Source organism: Drosophila ficusphila, unplaced genomic scaffold (assembly GCF_018152265.1).
Source record: "Drosophila ficusphila isolate 14025-0441.05 unplaced genomic scaffold, ASM1815226v1 contig_636, whole genome shotgun sequence".
Taxonomy (NCBI): domain Eukaryota; kingdom Metazoa; phylum Arthropoda; class Insecta; order Diptera; family Drosophilidae; genus Drosophila; species Drosophila ficusphila.
Genome location: NW_025064569.1, coordinates 3,007,343 through 3,025,106, shown reverse-complemented (window position 1 = coordinate 3,025,106; position 17,764 = coordinate 3,007,343). Strand labels below are relative to the sequence as shown.

General features: G+C 37.2%; 1 protein-coding gene across 2 annotated transcripts in view; it reads left to right on the top strand.

The window, feature by feature from the left end:
• Positions 1-9,795, top strand: part of LOC108086330 (transcription-associated protein 1) — a 118,328-nt gene extending 108,533 nt beyond the window's left edge. For both annotated transcript variants that reach the window (XR_006245709.1, XR_006245708.1), the window contains exons 21-22: positions 2,690-8,831; positions 9,079-9,795. The gene's annotated coding sequence lies outside the window, so the exon portion shown is untranslated. The remainder of the gene's footprint in view (positions 1-2,689; positions 8,832-9,078) is intronic.
• The last annotated feature ends 7,969 nt before the right edge of the window (positions 9,796-17,764 follow it).

Below are 17,764 nucleotides of genomic sequence, written 5' to 3'. Positions count from 1 at the left end.
TTTAGTCAAACGCTTAACAAGCAAGATGTCCCTCGTGAAGTTCAGCAATGGATCGTATATATGCAGGATTTTGAGTTTCAAATCGAGTATCGACCGGGAAACAGACTTAAACACGTCGATTTTCTTAGTCGCTATCCGTGCCAGATTATGTTGGTGTCGACAGAGATGACGGCTAAGTTGAAAAAAGCGCAGGAGAAAGACGAAATGATAAAAGCCATCTTAGAAATACTTGTTGACCGTCCATATGGATCGTACAAACTAAAAGGCGGGCTGGTCTATAAGGTAGAAGATGATTTATTGGTTGTTCCACGGCAAATGGAAAAGGAAATAACTGTTGAGGCTTATAATGCAGGACATTTTGGTGCTCAAAAAACATGTCACAATATTAGGCACCATTTTTGGATTGCACATCTAGAGAGAAAAGTTTCACAAGCCATAAGTGGCTGTATAAAATGTATAATGTTTAATAAAAAAAAATTGGTAAAAAAAAAGGACAGTTACATCTCGTCGAAAAGGGAGATCAGCCGCTACATACACTTCATATAGACTATTTGGGGCCAATGGCTGCCACTACAAAACAATACAAACATATTTAAGCGATTGTTGATGCTTTCACAAAATTCATATGGCTGTATCCGACCAAAACAACAAGCTGTGAGGAAACTATAAACAAATTGGATATGTGGTCGGCAGTATTCGGGGCTCCGATGAGGATTGTGTCAGATCGAGGTTCGGCATTTACAGCTGGTTTAAGCTGGAAAGCATTAATAGAATGTTGGAGCAGGAGATGTACGAACATTTTGATGAGGAAAGACTGCGGATAAGACAAGAGGCAAAATGTAATATTCAGTGCGCACAAGAATCGTACAAAAGGCAGCACGATAAGAAGTGTAAGAATCCTCACGAGTATCGTGTGGGTGACTTGGTCGCAATCCGTCGTACGCAATTTGTCGCTGGAAGGAAACTGGCAAGCGAGTTTTTGGGCCCATACGAGATAATAAAAGTAAAGCGAAATGGGCGCTATGACGTTCGTAAGACAGCTCAGGTCGAAGGTCCGATGAAGACATGTACAAGTGAAGATCACATGAAGCTGTGGGCATATGCAACCCAGACCGACGAGCAGTGTGAGTCATCTGAGACAGAAGACTAATCACGATGGCCGAATGTAAAGCAGTATGGGCAGCGTGACGACAAAGAGAGCATTCCCTCAGAGCGAAGTGGAAAAGCGAGAGCAGTGTTGATCAAGCTGTCGTGTTGGTTGCATCAATTAAGTTGTCAAGCGTCGAGGAATTTTTGTCAGTCCTGTAAACCTTTGTTAATTTTAATAAATCTATCACTTAATAAACTTGCTGGGTATAACCCAGTTCGCGGAAATTTTGACGGGATGTTAAAAGAAGGAAGGAAAAAAAATTAAAACGAAAGAAATTTTTAAGTTTATTAATATAAATTAAATTTACTGAAAATCGGAAGGCAGTATTATATTATATAGTTGTCTTCTGAACAACCCTTGAATGTATAATATTAATAGAAAAATCGCGTAACTTTGCTGTTGATTAATCTTTATGCATTTTGCTTTAAATTTGTGATGATTGTAATGATGATTGTTCGGCTCGCCGAATTTAGCTTCCTTTCATGTTTTCATAAGGATTCCCCTTCGACCATTGCATTTAATACATACAATGCACTTTACCACTCTTACTTCTTGGCTATTCCTGAATATCCTAAAAGTAGCGTATTTCTTGACACGCGAAGAAAGCATTGTAAATGATCCAAAATGCCTATCGACTAGATTCGTGCTTTAACTTACTGTAATCCTGACTCCGCCACATTAATTTTCTTAAAAGATTTGCTCTCGTTGTTAGTGTTGTTCGGCATTCATCCATTTTGTTCTACATTTAGCAATTCGTTGCGATAAAAGCTATTGAAATAGTATTATTTTAAAGATGGGACTAAAGTGTCATATAGCACTACTATATATCATAGAAATAAGAAAAATAGTGGCAATTTTGACTAAACTTAAGAAGTGCTATATATAGTACACTTGATTGTTGGTTTTTTTAAATAACGAACGACGAGGGCGGTTTGATAAGTCAATGACTTTTTTAATTTCCCGCTCAGTTGCTCCAAATGCATTGGTGCTGCTGTCAGCTGTAATCTATTAGTGGCCAACTGTCAAATTTTGAGAACGCTACATCATGCAGTTGGTGTTTGATAACCATTCAGAGCAGACACCCTGGTGAATTTTTACGAAAATCGAATAAAGTAAATTTCGTGTGCTGATAGTCACGATGACCAAAATCCACGAATTGATATACGAACTGGTGTCGTATCCAGTATAGAAGTCACTACCGAAACAAATTTTGAGAGTCTTGGGGAAAACCTATTATTGGGAGGGAATAAAAAAATTAGAAAAACGATAGACTAAATATATCGATCTAAAAGGTGATTTTGTATTAGAAAAATAAAATGTTAATTTGCCGCAATAAAGCGATTATTTTATCTAAAAATTCACTGACTTATTAAACCGTCCTCGTTAATACAAAAAACTAAGAATATTGCTAGTATAGTTTTGGGATGAGTTCGGCTCTCTGCTTTTATGCGATCTTAACTTTATTTGATTTCTTGCTTTACAATGTAAACTAGAGAATTTTAAGTTATAAATAAAACACAATTTATTTTTGTCTTACAGCTTACTCTGCAGTTGGCGTTGGCTTTTCTATGCGAACACGCCTTAAACTTGACTCGTCTGAATGCCGATATGATGTACCTCCATCAAGACTCTGGACTGATGAACATATCTTATTTTAAATTTGATGTAAATGATGATAAGTGTGAGCTTAACCAACACAGGCCAGTACCATTTCGCTTAACTCCCAACATTGGAGAATTTGTAACACACATTGGTACAACTGGCCCTTTATCGGCAGCAATTGTAGCAACAGCTCGATGTTTTATTCAACCAAATTATAAGCTATGCTCAATATTGCAAACTGTTTTAAGAGATGAAATAATAGCCTTGCAAAAAAAAGGGCTTAGAGAATGTAAGGACCGTTCAGAAGAGCATTCTATCGATGGAAATTATATGGAGCTCACAGTTAACGTTGTGAATTCAGCCGTGGAAACTATAATGTCACGTTTTAATAAAATTTCTTATTTCGATAGTATTGAAAATAAAAAGATATCCATGCTTATACAATCGGCAACCAACATCGACAATCTGTGTCGTATGGACCCTGCCTGGCATCCCTGGTTATAATTCAAAGTTAATATATTTTTCTTATGAAATGATTGTTTAAAAAATATTTAGATTGTGTCGGCTTAAAAGAAACGAATTATTTTAATGAAGAGTATTTTAAGTCTTATAATTACTGATTGTATTTAAAAATAAAAAAAAACTTTTATAATATACAACAATTGTTTATATTTTTATTTAAATTTAACTACAAAAAAAATACAAATATAAGCCACCGACGACTCGTTCGACGACACGGACAAAAAGGTCATCGAGAGCGTCATGTATGTCGAAAACTTCAATTCCATACAAAATGTCTGTTGAAATGTGGTAGGTGCGGCTGTAGCACCTACCTCCGCTGTCGTCGGTGCGTCGTCGCACATTTCATCTACGACAAAGCAATTTTGGAACTGCAGGGTACACATGCCCATACATAAGCACGATAACAAACGTAAGTTCCTTCGCAGTACACCCTTCAAAGATTTCCAAAGTGACATTTACAATACAGCCCACATCATTTATAATTTCCAAATATACAACATTCAATTTTAAACTCATATATTTCTGAGTTCCCAAACACACATATCCATACACATACACACACATATGAAGAAGAGGAAAGTCGATGCGTGCCGGACGTGTTTTTCATTCGAGTGCGCGAAAACAAGTTTCCATCGTTGTGTACCGCGATTGCGTGGCCTAGAGGTGAAGAAGAGGGGCTGTAGTGACCCATACTTGTGGAAGGAGGAACTTACCAGTGTGCGAAGGTCTTCCCTGTAGAGGTGGAGAAACATCGATGGCAACATCGATGATATCGATGTTTTTGAAACATCGGCAACATCGATGTTTACCGGGGCAACATCGATGTTTTTCCATCTCTAATATCTAAGGCGCAAAAGGGAAGATTGACACATTGTAAGTACAAATATCATTTAATTTTATTATAAATTACTAACAGAATATTGTTATTTTTAATACTTGTTGGTGGTGTTGACGTTAAAAATACAAGCAGATGAAGTTAAGCGAGACGAACCTAAAATTACTGTTAAAAATTTTGCGAGCATAATACCAGAATTTGATGATATGTATAACAATTCCAGTTAAAAATTGGTTCACGAGCTTTGAGACAAACGCCAACGCGTATGGACTAAGTGATCCACAGAAATTTGTACATGCCCTATGGAAGGTTACAAAATCTGCAAAATATTTTCTTGAGACGACACACGCATCCAATTATTCTGAGTTGCGGAAACTATTGGAAGAGGAATTTGATAGTGAGTCTTCTGTGTGTAGTGCGGATATACATGCAAAGTTGCGTTTGCAGAAAAAAGAAAAAGAAGAAAGCTTCAAAGACTATGTGCTCCAAATGAGGAAGATTGCCACGGCGGGCGCAGTTGACTCCTGTTCAATAATTCGTTATATAGTAGATGGTCTAAATTTGAAAACTGACTTTAAGTTCAGTTTAAGGAGCTGGAAAATCAGTATGGAATTTATGAGCGAGCGTCGGCAGCTAATAAGTTGCAAAGAGAAGAAAAAAAGTTTAATGCGGGACAGGAGGATAAAGAAAAGAAAAATCAATGCTATAACTGTGGGTCCTCAGAGCATTTTTTGTAAAGAAGAAAAAAATGTTTTCGTTGCCAAAAAGGTGGACATATTTCAAGGGATTGTCCTGGAACAGCTGTGAATGTGGCATTGGTGCACGACAGTAAGCGTCTAAAATGAGTCATATTAAACGGAATTGAAGTGGACTGCTTGATAGACACAGGAGCTGATTTGACTATTGTCAAAGAGAACGTATTCAAAAAGGTCAGCAGCGTGCAGTTGGAAAAATGTGAATTGCAGCTACGAGGTTTGGGGAACAATATAATTCGCCCCATTGGTCGTTTCGTAGCTGAGATAAATTTGGATTTACTTTTACTTCTTCGCAAGATGGATATCAGTTTTCCTGCCCTACCGGTGGGAAAGCTGATGCGCCTAATCAGATAAGTATGATATATACAATATGGTTGAAGCACACATTGATATTGATGTTCCGTCGCGGTATCTACATGAAGTAAAATCGTTGATTGACCAATATGATCCTGTGAAGCCGGTGATTGAGTTTCCTGTGCTGCTGAAGATAATACCAGATGGTGAAATTATTCCATTTCATCAAGCTCCTAGACGACTGGCTATTGAGGAGGAAGAAGAAGTTGACCGGCAAATTCAAATTAGACTTCGCTAAAGAATTATTAGAGAGTCGTTATCTCACTTTGCCAGTCGTTTGGTGCTGTTAAACAAAAATTATGGCTCAAGACGAATTTGTGTTGATTATCGAAAGCTAAACTCAATGGTTTTGAAAGATTGTTTTCCTGTACCGGTAATTGATGACGTGCTGGAGAAATTGCAGAAGGCCAAGTTCTTACAAAGAATGGGCTTTTTGAATTCAATAAAGCCCCATTTGGATTTGGGAATTCACCACCCGTGTTTATACGATATGTGAGTCACATTTTCGAAGATTTAAGGAAGCAAAATGTTTTGGACCTATACGTGGATGATATAATAATTCACGCGGAAACAGCAGACGAATGTTTAAAGAAGATGAAGATGGTATTGAAGGCGGCTACGTTGCACGGATTAAAAATTAAATGGAAGAAATGCCATTTTTTACAGCCATCTATATCGTTTCTAAGCCATAAAATTTATGGAGCATATGTTGGTCCTGGTCAGGAGAAAACAGATGCTGTTAATAAGTTTCCTGTGCCCAAAAATGTGCGAGCTGTTTAGGCCTTTTTGGGATTAACAGCCTTTTTTCGGAAGTTCATTAAAGATTATTCGTTTGAAGAAAGATGCAACCTTCCGGATAGAGTCAGCAGAATTGGCGGTTTTTCAAGAGCTAAAGAAGGCATTGACAGAAGAACCCGTGCTATAATTATACAATAGAGAAGCTAAAAGCAAATTGCATACAGATGCATCAAAAGATGGTTTTGGGCAGCCTTGTTGCAGTGGTCCGAAGAAGAGCTCCATCCAGTTTTATATTGGAGTAAGAAAACGACTGAATCAGAGTCACGCAAACATAGTTACATATTAGAGGCGAAAGCAGCTTATCTAGCCATAAAAAAATTTCGACGCTATTTACTGGGAAAGCCATTTAAGCTGGTGACAGATTGTGCAGCGTTTAGTCAAACGCTTAACAAGCAAGATGTCCCTCGTGAAGTTCAGCAATGGATCGTATATATGCAGGATTTTGAGTTTCAAATCGAGTATCGACCGGGAAACAGACTTAAACACGTCGATTTTCTTAGTCGCTATCCGTGCCAGATTATGTTGGTGTCGACAGAGATGACGGCTAAGTTGAAAAAAGCGCAGGAGAAAGACGAAATGATAAAAGCCATCTTAGAAATACTTGTTGACCGTCCATATGGATCGTACAAACTAAAAGGCGGGCTGGTCTATAAGGTAGAAGATGATTTATTGGTTGTTCCACGGCAAATGGAAAAGGAAATAACTGTTGAGGCTTATAATGCAGGACATTTTGGTGCTCAAAAAACATGTCACAATATTAGGCACCATTTTTGGATTGCACATCTAGAGAGAAAAGTTTCACAAGCCATAAGTGGCTGTATAAAATGTATAATGTTTAATAAAAAAAAATTGGTAAAAAAAAAGGACAGTTACATCTCGTCGAAAAGGGAGATCAGCCGCTACATACACTTCATATAGACTATTTGGGGCCAATGGCTGCCACTACAAAACAATACAAACATATTTAAGCGATTGTTGATGCTTTCACAAAATTCATATGGCTGTATCCGACCAAAACAACAAGCTGTGAGGAAACTATAAACAAATTGGATATGTGGTCGGCAGTATTCGGGGCTCCGATGAGGATTGTGTCAGATCGAGGTTCGGCATTTACAGCTGGTTTAAGCTGGAAAGCATTAATAGAATGTTGGAGCAGGAGATGTACGAACATTTTGATGAGGAAAGACTGCGGATAAGACAAGAGGCAAAATGTAATATTCAGTGCGCACAAGAATCGTACAAAAGGCAGCACGATAAGAAGTGTAAGAATCCTCACGAGTATCGTGTGGGTGACTTGGTCGCAATCCGTCGTACGCAATTTGTCGCTGGAAGGAAACTGGCAAGCGAGTTTTTGTGCCCATACGAGATAATAAAAGTAAAGCGAAATGGGCGCTATGACGTTCGTAAGACAGCTCAGGTCGAAGGTCCGATGAAGACATGTACAAGTGAAGATCACATGAAGCTGTGGGCATATGCAACCCAGACCGACGAGCAGTGTGAGTCATCTGAGACAGAAGACTAATCACGATGGCCGAATGTAAAGCAGTATGGGCAGCGTGACGACAAAGAGAGCATTCCCTCAGAGCGAAGTGGAAAAGCGAGAGCAGTGTTGATCAAGCTGTCGTGTTGGTTGCATCAATTAAGTTGTCAAGCGTCGAGGAATTTTTGTCAGTCCTGTAAACCTTTGTTAATTTTAATAAATCTATCACTTAATAAACTTGCTGGGTATAACCCAGTTCGCGGAAATTTTGACGGGATGTTAAAAGAAGGAAGGAAAAAAAAATTAAAACGAAAGAAATTTTTAAGTTTATTAATATAAATTAAATTTACTGAAAATCGGAAGGCAGTATTATATTATATAGTTGTCTTCTGAACAACCCTTGAATGTATAATATTAATAGAAAAATCGCGTAACTTTGCTGTTGATTAATCTTTATGCATTTTGCTTTAAATTTGTGATGATTGTAATGATGATTGTTCGGCTCGCCGAATTTAGCTTCCTTTCATGTTTTCATAAGGATTCCCCTTCGACCATTGCATTTAATACATACAATGCACTTTACCACTCTTACTTCTTGGCTATTCCTGAATATCCTAAAAGTAGCGTATTTCTTGACACGCGAAGAAAGCATTGTAAATGATCCAAAATGCCTATCGACTAGATTCGTGCTTTAACTTACTGTAATCCTGACTCCGCCACATTAATTTTCTTAAAAGATTTGCTCTCGTTGTTAGTGTTGTTCGGCATTCATCCATTTTGTTCTACATTTAGCAATTCGTTGCGATAAAAGCTATTGAAATAGTATTATTTTAAAGATGGGACTAAAGTGTCATATAGCACTACTATATATCATAGAAATAAGAAAAATAGTGGCAATTTTGACTAAACTTAAGAAGTGCTATATATAGTACACTTGATTGTTGGTTTTTTTAAATAACGAACGACGAGGGCGGTTTGATAAGTCAATGACTTTTTTAATTTCCCGCTCAGTTGCTCCAAATGCATTGGTGCTGCTGTCAGCTGTAATCTATTAGTGGCCAACTGTCAAATTTTGAGAACGCTACATCATGCAGTTGGTGTTTGATAACCATTCAGAGCAGACACCCTGGTGAATTTTTACGAAAATCGAATAAAGTAAATTTCGTGTGCTGATAGTCACGATGACCAAAATCCACGAATTGATATACGAACTGGTGTCGTATCCAGTATAGAAGTCACTACCGAAACAAATTTTGAGAGTCTTGGGGAAAACCTATTATTGGGAGGGAATAAAAAAATTAGAAAAACGATAGACTAAATATATCGATCTAAAAGGTGATTTTGTATTAGAAAAATAAAATGTTAATTTGCCGCAATAAAGCGATTATTTTATCTAAAAATTCACTGACTTATTAAACCGTCCTCGTTAATACAAAAAACTAAGAATATTGCTAGTATAGTTTTGGGATGAGTTCGGCTCTCTGCTTTTATGCGATCTTAACTTTATTTGATTTCTTGCTTTACAATGTAAACTAGAGAATTTTAAGTTATAAATAAAACACAATTTATTTTTGTCTTACAGCTTACTCTGCAGTTGGCGTTGGCTTTTCTATGCGAACACGCCTTAAACTTGACTCGTCTGAATGCCGATATGATGTACCTCCATCAAGACTCTGGACTGATGAACATATCTTATTTTAAATTTGATGTAAATGATGATAAGTGTGAGCTTAACCAACACAGGCCAGTACCATTTCGCTTAACTCCCAACATTGGAGAATTTGTAACACACATTGGTACAACTGGCCCTTTATCGGCAGCAATTGTAGCAACAGCTCGATGTTTTATTCAACCAAATTATAAGCTATGCTCAATATTGCAAACTGTTTTAAGAGATGAAATAATAGCCTTGCAAAAAAAAGGGCTTAGAGAATGTAAGGACCGTTCAGAAGAGCATTCTATCGATGGAAATTATATGGAGCTCACAGTTAACGTTGTGAATTCAGCCGTGGAAACTATAATGTCACGTTTTAATAAAATTTCTTATTTCGATAGTATTGAAAATAAAAAGATATCCATGCTTATACAATCGGCAACCAACATCGACAATCTGTGTCGTATGGACCCTGCCTGGCATCCCTGGTTATAATTCAAAGTTAATATATTTTTCTTATGAAATGATTGTTTAAAAAATATTTAGATTGTGTCGGCTTAAAAGAAACGAATTATTTTAATGAAGAGTATTTTAAGTCTTATAATTACTGATTGTATTTAAAAATAAAAAAAAACTTTTATAATATACAACAATTGTTTATATTTTTATTTAAATTTAACTACAAAAAAAATACAAATATAAGCCACCGACGACTCGTTCGACGACACGGACAAAAAGGTCATCGAGAGCGTCATGTATGTCGAAAACTTCAATTCCATACAAAATGTCTGTTGAAATGTGGTAGGTGCGGCTGTAGCACCTACCTCCGCTGTCGTCGGTGCGTCGTCGCACATTTCATCTACGACAAAGCAATTTTGGAACTGCAGGGTACACATGCCCATACATAAGCACGATAACAAACGTAAGTTCCTTCGCAGTACACCCTTCAAAGATTTCCAAAGTGACATTTACAATACAGCCCACATCATTTATAATTTCCAAATATACAACATTCAATTTTAAACTCATATATTTCTGAGTTCCCAAACACACATATCCATACACATACACACACATATGAAGAAGAGGAAAGTCGATGCGTGCCGGACGTGTTTTTCATTCGAGTGCGCGAAAACAAGTTTCCATCGTTGTGTACCGCGATTGCGTGGCCTAGAGGTGAAGAAGAGGGGCTGTAGTGACCCATACTTGTGGAAGGAGGAACTTACCAGTGTGCGAAGGTCTTCCCTGTAGAGGTGGAGAAACATCGATGGCAACATCGATGATATCGATGTTTTTGAAACATCGGCAACATCGATGTTTACCGGGGCAACATCGATGTTTTTCCATCTCTAATATCTAAGGCGCAAAAGGGAAGATTGACACATTGTAAGTACAAATATCATTTAATTTTATTATAAATTACTAACAGAATATTGTTATTTTTAATACTTGTTGGTGGTGTTGACGTTAAAAATACAAGCAGATGAAGTTAAGCGAGACGAACCTAAAATTACTGTTAAAAATTTTGCGAGCATAATACCAGAATTTGATGATATGTATAACAATTCCAGTTAAAAATTGGTTCACGAGCTTTGAGACAAACGCCAACGCGTATGGACTAAGTGATCCACAGAAATTTGTACATGCCCTATGGAAGGTTACAAAATCTGCAAAATATTTTCTTGAGACGACACACGCATCCAATTATTCTGAGTTGCGGAAACTATTGGAAGAGGAATTTGATAGTGAGTCTTCTGTGTGTAGTGCGGATATACATGCAAAGTTGCGTTTGCAGAAAAAGAAAAAGAAGAAAGCTTCAAAGACTATGTGCTCCAAATGAGGAAGATTGCCACGGCGGGCGCAGTTGACTCCTGTTCAATAATTCGTTATATAGTAGATGGTCTAAATTTGAAAACTGACTTTAAGTTCAGTTTAAGGAGCTGGAAAATCAGTATGGAATTTATGAGCGAGCGTCGGCAGCTAATAAGTTGCAAAGAGAAGAAAAAAAGTTTAATGCGGGACAGGGGGATAAAGAAAAGAAAAATCAATGCTATAACTGTGGGTCCTCAGAGCATTTTTTGTAAAGAAGAAAAAAATGTTTTCGTTGCCAAAAAGGTGGACATATTTCAAGGGATTGTTCTGGAACAGCTGTGAATGTGGCATTGGTGCACGACAGTAAGCGTCTAAAATGAGTCATATTAAACGGAATTGAAGTGGACTGCTTGATAGACACAGGAGCTGATTTGACTATTGTCAAAGAGAACGTATTCAAAAAGGTCAGCAGCGTGCAGTTGGAAAAATGTGAATTGCAGCTACGAGGTTTGGGGAACAATATAATTCGCCCCATTGGTCGTTTCGTAGCTGAGATAAATTTGGATTTACTTTTACTTCTTCGCAAGATGGATATCAGTTTTCCTGCCCTACCGGTGGGAAAGCTGATGCGCCTAATCAGATAAGTATGATATATACAATATGGTTGAAGCACACATTGATATTGATGTTCCGTCGCGGTATCTACATGAAGTAAAATCGTTGATTGACCAATATGATCCTGTGAAGCCGGTGATTGAGTTTCCTGTGCTGCTGAAGATAATACCAGATGGTGAAATTATTCCATTTCATCAAGCTCCTAGACGACTGGCTATTGAGGAGGAAGAAGAAGTTGACCGGCAAATTCAAATTAGACTTCGCTAAAGAATTATTAGAGAGTCGTTATCTCACTTTGCCAGTCGTTTGGTGCTGTTAAACAAAAATTATGGCTCAAGACGAATTTGTGTTGATTATCGAAAGCTAAACTCAATGGTTTTGAAAGATTGTTTTCCTGTACCGGTAATTGATGACGTGCTGGAGAAATTGCAGAAGGCCAAGTTCTTACAAAGAATGGGCTTTTTGAATTCAATAAAGCCCCATTTGGATTTGGGAATTCACCACCCGTGTTTATACGATATGTGAGTCACATTTTCGAAGATTTAAGGAAGCAAAATGTTTTGGACCTATACGTGGATGATATAATAATTCACGCGGAAACAGCAGACGAATGTTTAAAGAAGATGAAGATGGTATTGAAGGCGGCTACGTTGCACGGATTAAAAATTAAATGGAAGAAATGCCATTTTTTACAGCCATCTATATCGTTTCTAAGCCATAAAATTTATGGAGCATATGTTGGTCCTGGTCAGGAGAAAACAGATGCTGTTAATAAGTTTCCTGTGCCCAAAAATGTGCGAGCTGTTTAGGCCTTTTTGGGATTAACAGCCTTTTTCGGAAGTTCATTAAAGATTATTCGTTTGAAGAAAGATGCAACCTTCCGGATAGAGTCAGCAGAATTGGCGGTTTTTCAAGAGCTAAAGAAGGCATTGACAGAAGAACCCGTGCTATAATTATACAATAGAGAAGCTAAAAGCAAATTGCATACAGATGCATCAAAAGATGGTTTTGGGCAGCCTTGTTGCAGTGGTCCGAAGAAGAGCTCCATCCAGTTTTATATTGGAGTAAGAAAACGACTGAATCAGAGTCACGCAAACATAGTTACATATTAGAGGCGAAAGCAGCTTATCTAGCCATAAAAAAATTTCGACGCTATTTACTGGGAAAGCCATTTAAGCTGGTGACAGATTGTGCAGCGTTTAGTCAAACGCTTAACAAGCAAGATGTCCCTCGTGAAGTTCAGCAATGGATCGTATATATGCAGGATTTTGAGTTTCAAATCGAGTATCGACCGGGAAACAGACTTAAACACGTCGATTTTCTTAGTCGCTATCCGTGCCAGATTATGTTGGTGTCGACAGAGATGACGGCTAAGTTGAAAAAAGCGCAGGAGAAAGACGAAATGATAAAAGCCATCTTAGAAATACTTGTTGACCGTCCATATGGATCGTACAAACTAAAAGGCGGGCTGGTCTATAAGGTAGAAGATGATTTATTGGTTGTTCCACGGCAAATGGAAAAGGAAATAACTGTTGAGGCTTATAATGCAGGACATTTTGGTGCTCAAAAAACATGTCACAATATTAGGCACCATTTTTGGATTGCACATCTAGAGAGAAAAGTTTCACAAGCCATAAGTGGCTGTATAAAATGTATAATGTTTAATAAAAAAAAATTGGTAAAAAAAAGGACAGTTACATCTCGTCGAAAAGGGAGATCAGCCGCTACATACACTTCATATAGACTATTTGGGGCCAATGGCTGCCACTACAAAACAATACAAACATATTTAAGCGATTGTTGATGCTTTCACAAAATTCATATGGCTGTATCCGACCAAAACAACAAGCTGTGAGGAAACTATAAACAAATTGGATATGTGGTCGGCAGTATTCGGGGCTCCGATGAGGATTGTGTCAGATCGAGGTTCGGCATTTACAGCTGGTTTAAGCTGGAAAGCATTAATAGAATGTTGGAGCAGGAGATGTACGAACATTTTGATGAGGAAAGACTGCGGATAAGACAAGAGGCAAAATGTAATATTCAGTGCGCACAAGAATCGTACAAAAGGCAGCACGATAAGAAGTGTAAGAATCCTCACGAGTATCGTGTGGGTGACTTGGTCGCAATCCGTCGTACGCAATTTGTCGCTGGAAGGAAACTGGCAAGCGAGTTTTTGGGCCCATACGAGATAATAAAAGTAAAGCGAAATGGGCGCTATGACGTTCGTAAGACAGCTCAGGTCGAAGGTCCGATGAAGACATGTACAAGTGAAGATCACATGAAGCTGTGGGCATATGCAACCCAGACCGACGAGCAGTGTGAGTCATCTGAGACAGAAGACTAATCACGATGGCCGAATGTAAAGCAGTATGGGCAGCGTGACGACAAAGAGAGCATTCCCTCAGAGCGAAGTGGAAAAGCGAGAGCAGTGTTGATCAAGCTGTCGTGTTGGTTGCATCAATTAAGTTGTCAAGCGTCGAGGAATTTTTGTCAGTCCTGTAAACCTTTGTTAATTTTAATAAATCTATCACTTAATAAACTTGCTGGGTATAACCCAGTTCGCGGAAATTTTGACGGGATGTTAAAAGAAGGAAGGAAAAAAAATTAAAACGAAAGAAATTTTTAAGTTTATTAATATAAATTAAATTTACTGAAAATCGGAAGGCAGTATTATATTATATAGTTGTCTTCTGAACAACCCTTGAATGTATAATATTAATAGAAAAATCGCGTAACTTTGCTGTTGATTAATCTTTATGCATTTTGCTTTAAATTTGTGATGATTGTAATGATGATTGTTCGGCTCGCCGAATTTAGCTTCCTTTCATGTTTTCATAAGGATTCCCCTTCGACCATTGCATTTAATACATACAATGCACTTTACCACTCTTACTTCTTGGCTATTCCTGAATATCCTAAAAGTAGCGTATTTCTTGACACGCGAAGAAAGCATTGTAAATGATCCAAAATGCCTATCGACTAGATTCGTGCTTTAACTTACTGTAATCCTGACTCCGCCACATTAATTTTCTTAAAAGATTTGCTCTCGTTGTTAGTGTTGTTCGGCATTCATCCATTTTGTTCTACATTTAGCAATTCGTTGCGATAAAAGCTATTGAAATAGTATTATTTTAAAGATGGGACTAAAGTGTCATATAGCACTACTATATATCATAGAAATAAGAAAAATAGTGGCAATTTTGACTAAACTTAAGAAGTGCTATATATAGTACACTTGATTGTTGGTTTTTTTAAATAACGAACGACGAGGGCGGTTTGATAAGTCAATGACTTTTTTAATTTCCCGCTCAGTTGCTCCAAATGCATTGGTGCTGCTGTCAGCTGTAATCTATTAGTGGCCAACTGTCAAATTTTGAGAACGCTACATCATGCAGTTGGTGTTTGATAACCATTCAGAGCAGACACCCTGGTGAATTTTTACGAAAATCGAATAAAGTAAATTTCGTGTGCTGATAGTCACGATGACCAAAATCCACGAATTGATATACGAACTGGTGTCGTATCCAGTATAGAAGTCACTACCGAAACAAATTTTGAGAGTCTTGGGGAAAACCTATTATTGGGAGGGAATAAAAAAATTAGAAAAACGATAGACTAAATATATCGATCTAAAAGGTGATTTTGTATTAGAAAAATAAAATGTTAATTTGCCGCAATAAAGCGATTATTTTATCTAAAAATTCACTGACTTATTAAACCGTCCTCGTTAATACAAAAAACTAAGAATATTGCTAGTATAGTTTTGGGATGAGTTCGGCTCTCTGCTTTTATGCGATCTTAACTTTATTTGATTTCTTGCTTTACAATGTAAACTAGAGAATTTTAAGTTATAAATAAAACACAATTTATTTTTGTCTTACAGCTTACTCTGCAGTTGGCGTTGGCTTTTCTATGCGAACACGCCTTAAACTTGACTCGTCTGAATGCCGATATGATGTACCTCCATCAAGACTCTGGACTGATGAACATATCTTATTTTAAATTTGATGTAAATGATGATAAGTGTGAGCTTAACCAACACAGGCCAGTACCATTTCGCTTAACTCCCAACATTGGAGAATTTGTAACACACATTGGTACAACTGGCCCTTTATCGGCAGCAATTGTAGCAACAGCTCGATGTTTTATTCAACCAAATTATAAGCTATGCTCAATATTGCAAACTGTTTTAAGAGATGAAATAATAGCCTTGCAAAAAAAAGGGCTTAGAGAATGTAAGGACCGTTCAGAAGAGCATTCTATCGATGGAAATTATATGGAGCTCACAGTTAACGTTGTGAATTCAGCCGTGGAAACTATAATGTCACGTTTTAATAAAATTTCTTATTTCGATAGTATTGAAAATAAAAAGATATCCATGCTTATACAATCGGCAACCAACATCGACAATCTGTGTCGTATGGACCCTGCCTGGCATCCCTGGTTATAATTCAAAGTTAATATATTTTTCTTATGAAATGATTGTTTAAAAAATATTTAGATTGTGTCGGCTTAAAAGAAACGAATTATTTTAATGAAGAGTATTTTAAGTCTTATAATTACTGATTGTATTTAAAAATAAAAAAAAACTTTTATAATATACAACAATTGTTTATATTTTTATTTAAATTTAACTACAAAAAAAATACAAATATAAGCCACCGACGACTCGTTCGACGACACGGACAAAAAGGTCATCGAGAGCGTCATGTATGTCGAAAACTTCAATTCCATACAAAATGTCTGTTGAAATGTGGTAGGTGCGGCTGTAGCACCTACCTCCGCTGTCGTCGGTGCGTCGTCGCACATTTCATCTACGACAAAGCAATTTTGGAACTGCAGGGTACACATGCCCATACATAAGCACGATAACAAACGTAAGTTCCTTCGCAGTACACCCTTCAAAGATTTCCAAAGTGACATTTACAATACAGCCCACATCATTTATAATTTCCAAATATACAACATTCAATTTTAAACTCATATATTTCTGAGTTCCCAAACACACATATCCATACACATACACACACATATGAAGAAGAGGAAAGTCGATGCGTGCCGGACGTGTTTTTCATTCGAGTGCGCGAAAACAAGTTTCCATCGTTGTGTACCGCGATTGCGTGGCCTAGAGGTGAAGAAGAGGGGCTGTAGTGACCCATACTTGTGGAAGGAGGAACTTACCAGTGTGCGAAGGTCTTCCCTGTAGAGGTGGAGAAACATCGATGGCAACATCGATGATATCGATGTTTTTGAAACATCGGCAACATCGATGTTTACCGGGGCAACATCGATGTTTTTCCATCTCTAATATCTAAGGCGCAAAAGGGAAGATTGACACATTGTAAGTACAAATATCATTTAATTTTATTATAAATTACTAACAGAATATTGTTATTTTTAATACTTGTTGGTGGTGTTGGCGTGAGTGGTGGAAATAAATCATGGACAGATTTTTAAAAAGTAAGTATTAAATACATATCAGAATTTTTTTGTATTTACATAAATACATTCATATATACATATGTATAGTTATATGCGTTTCTGTTGCACATGCACATTGCATGCATTTTTGCTTTTGCATTGAATTGGCATTGATACAGTTTATTCTTTGTAGGAGCAGCCAGCGAACAGTTCTTCTGTTGGCTGAAGCCAGTTTTTCGTTTTTTTTATTTTTTGAATTGTTAGAATAAGTCTTGTTGAATTGAATTTGAAGTTTACTGTAAGTTAGTTTAGGGCGAAGGCGGGAGCGCAATAAAGCTTTTGTTCGCTCTCTGCGAGTTCGCTCCGTCTTCGCCAACCTTCGGTAAGCTAGGCTTAAGTATGATTGTGGAGAATAGAGCATTCGTTGAAATTGAGTTTGATCGAGTGCACGCATTTCTTTTTCGTTGTCGTTTTGCCAATAAATTTATTAATTAGCCACCCAAGTTTCGGTTTTTAATAATTAGAAAAACGCTTCTAATTTTTGCACATTGCATGCATTTTTGCTTTTGCATTGAATTGGCATTGATACAGTTTATTCTTTGTAGGAGCAGCCAGCGAACAGTTCTTCTTTATTTAAAATTTAATAATAAAATGGATACACATTTCATTTTTATTTTTAAGCATTAAATATTAAAAAAAGAAGTCCAAATACGCTAAAAACAAACTGCTAATTTTTTTATTTAAACATCGATGAAACATCGAT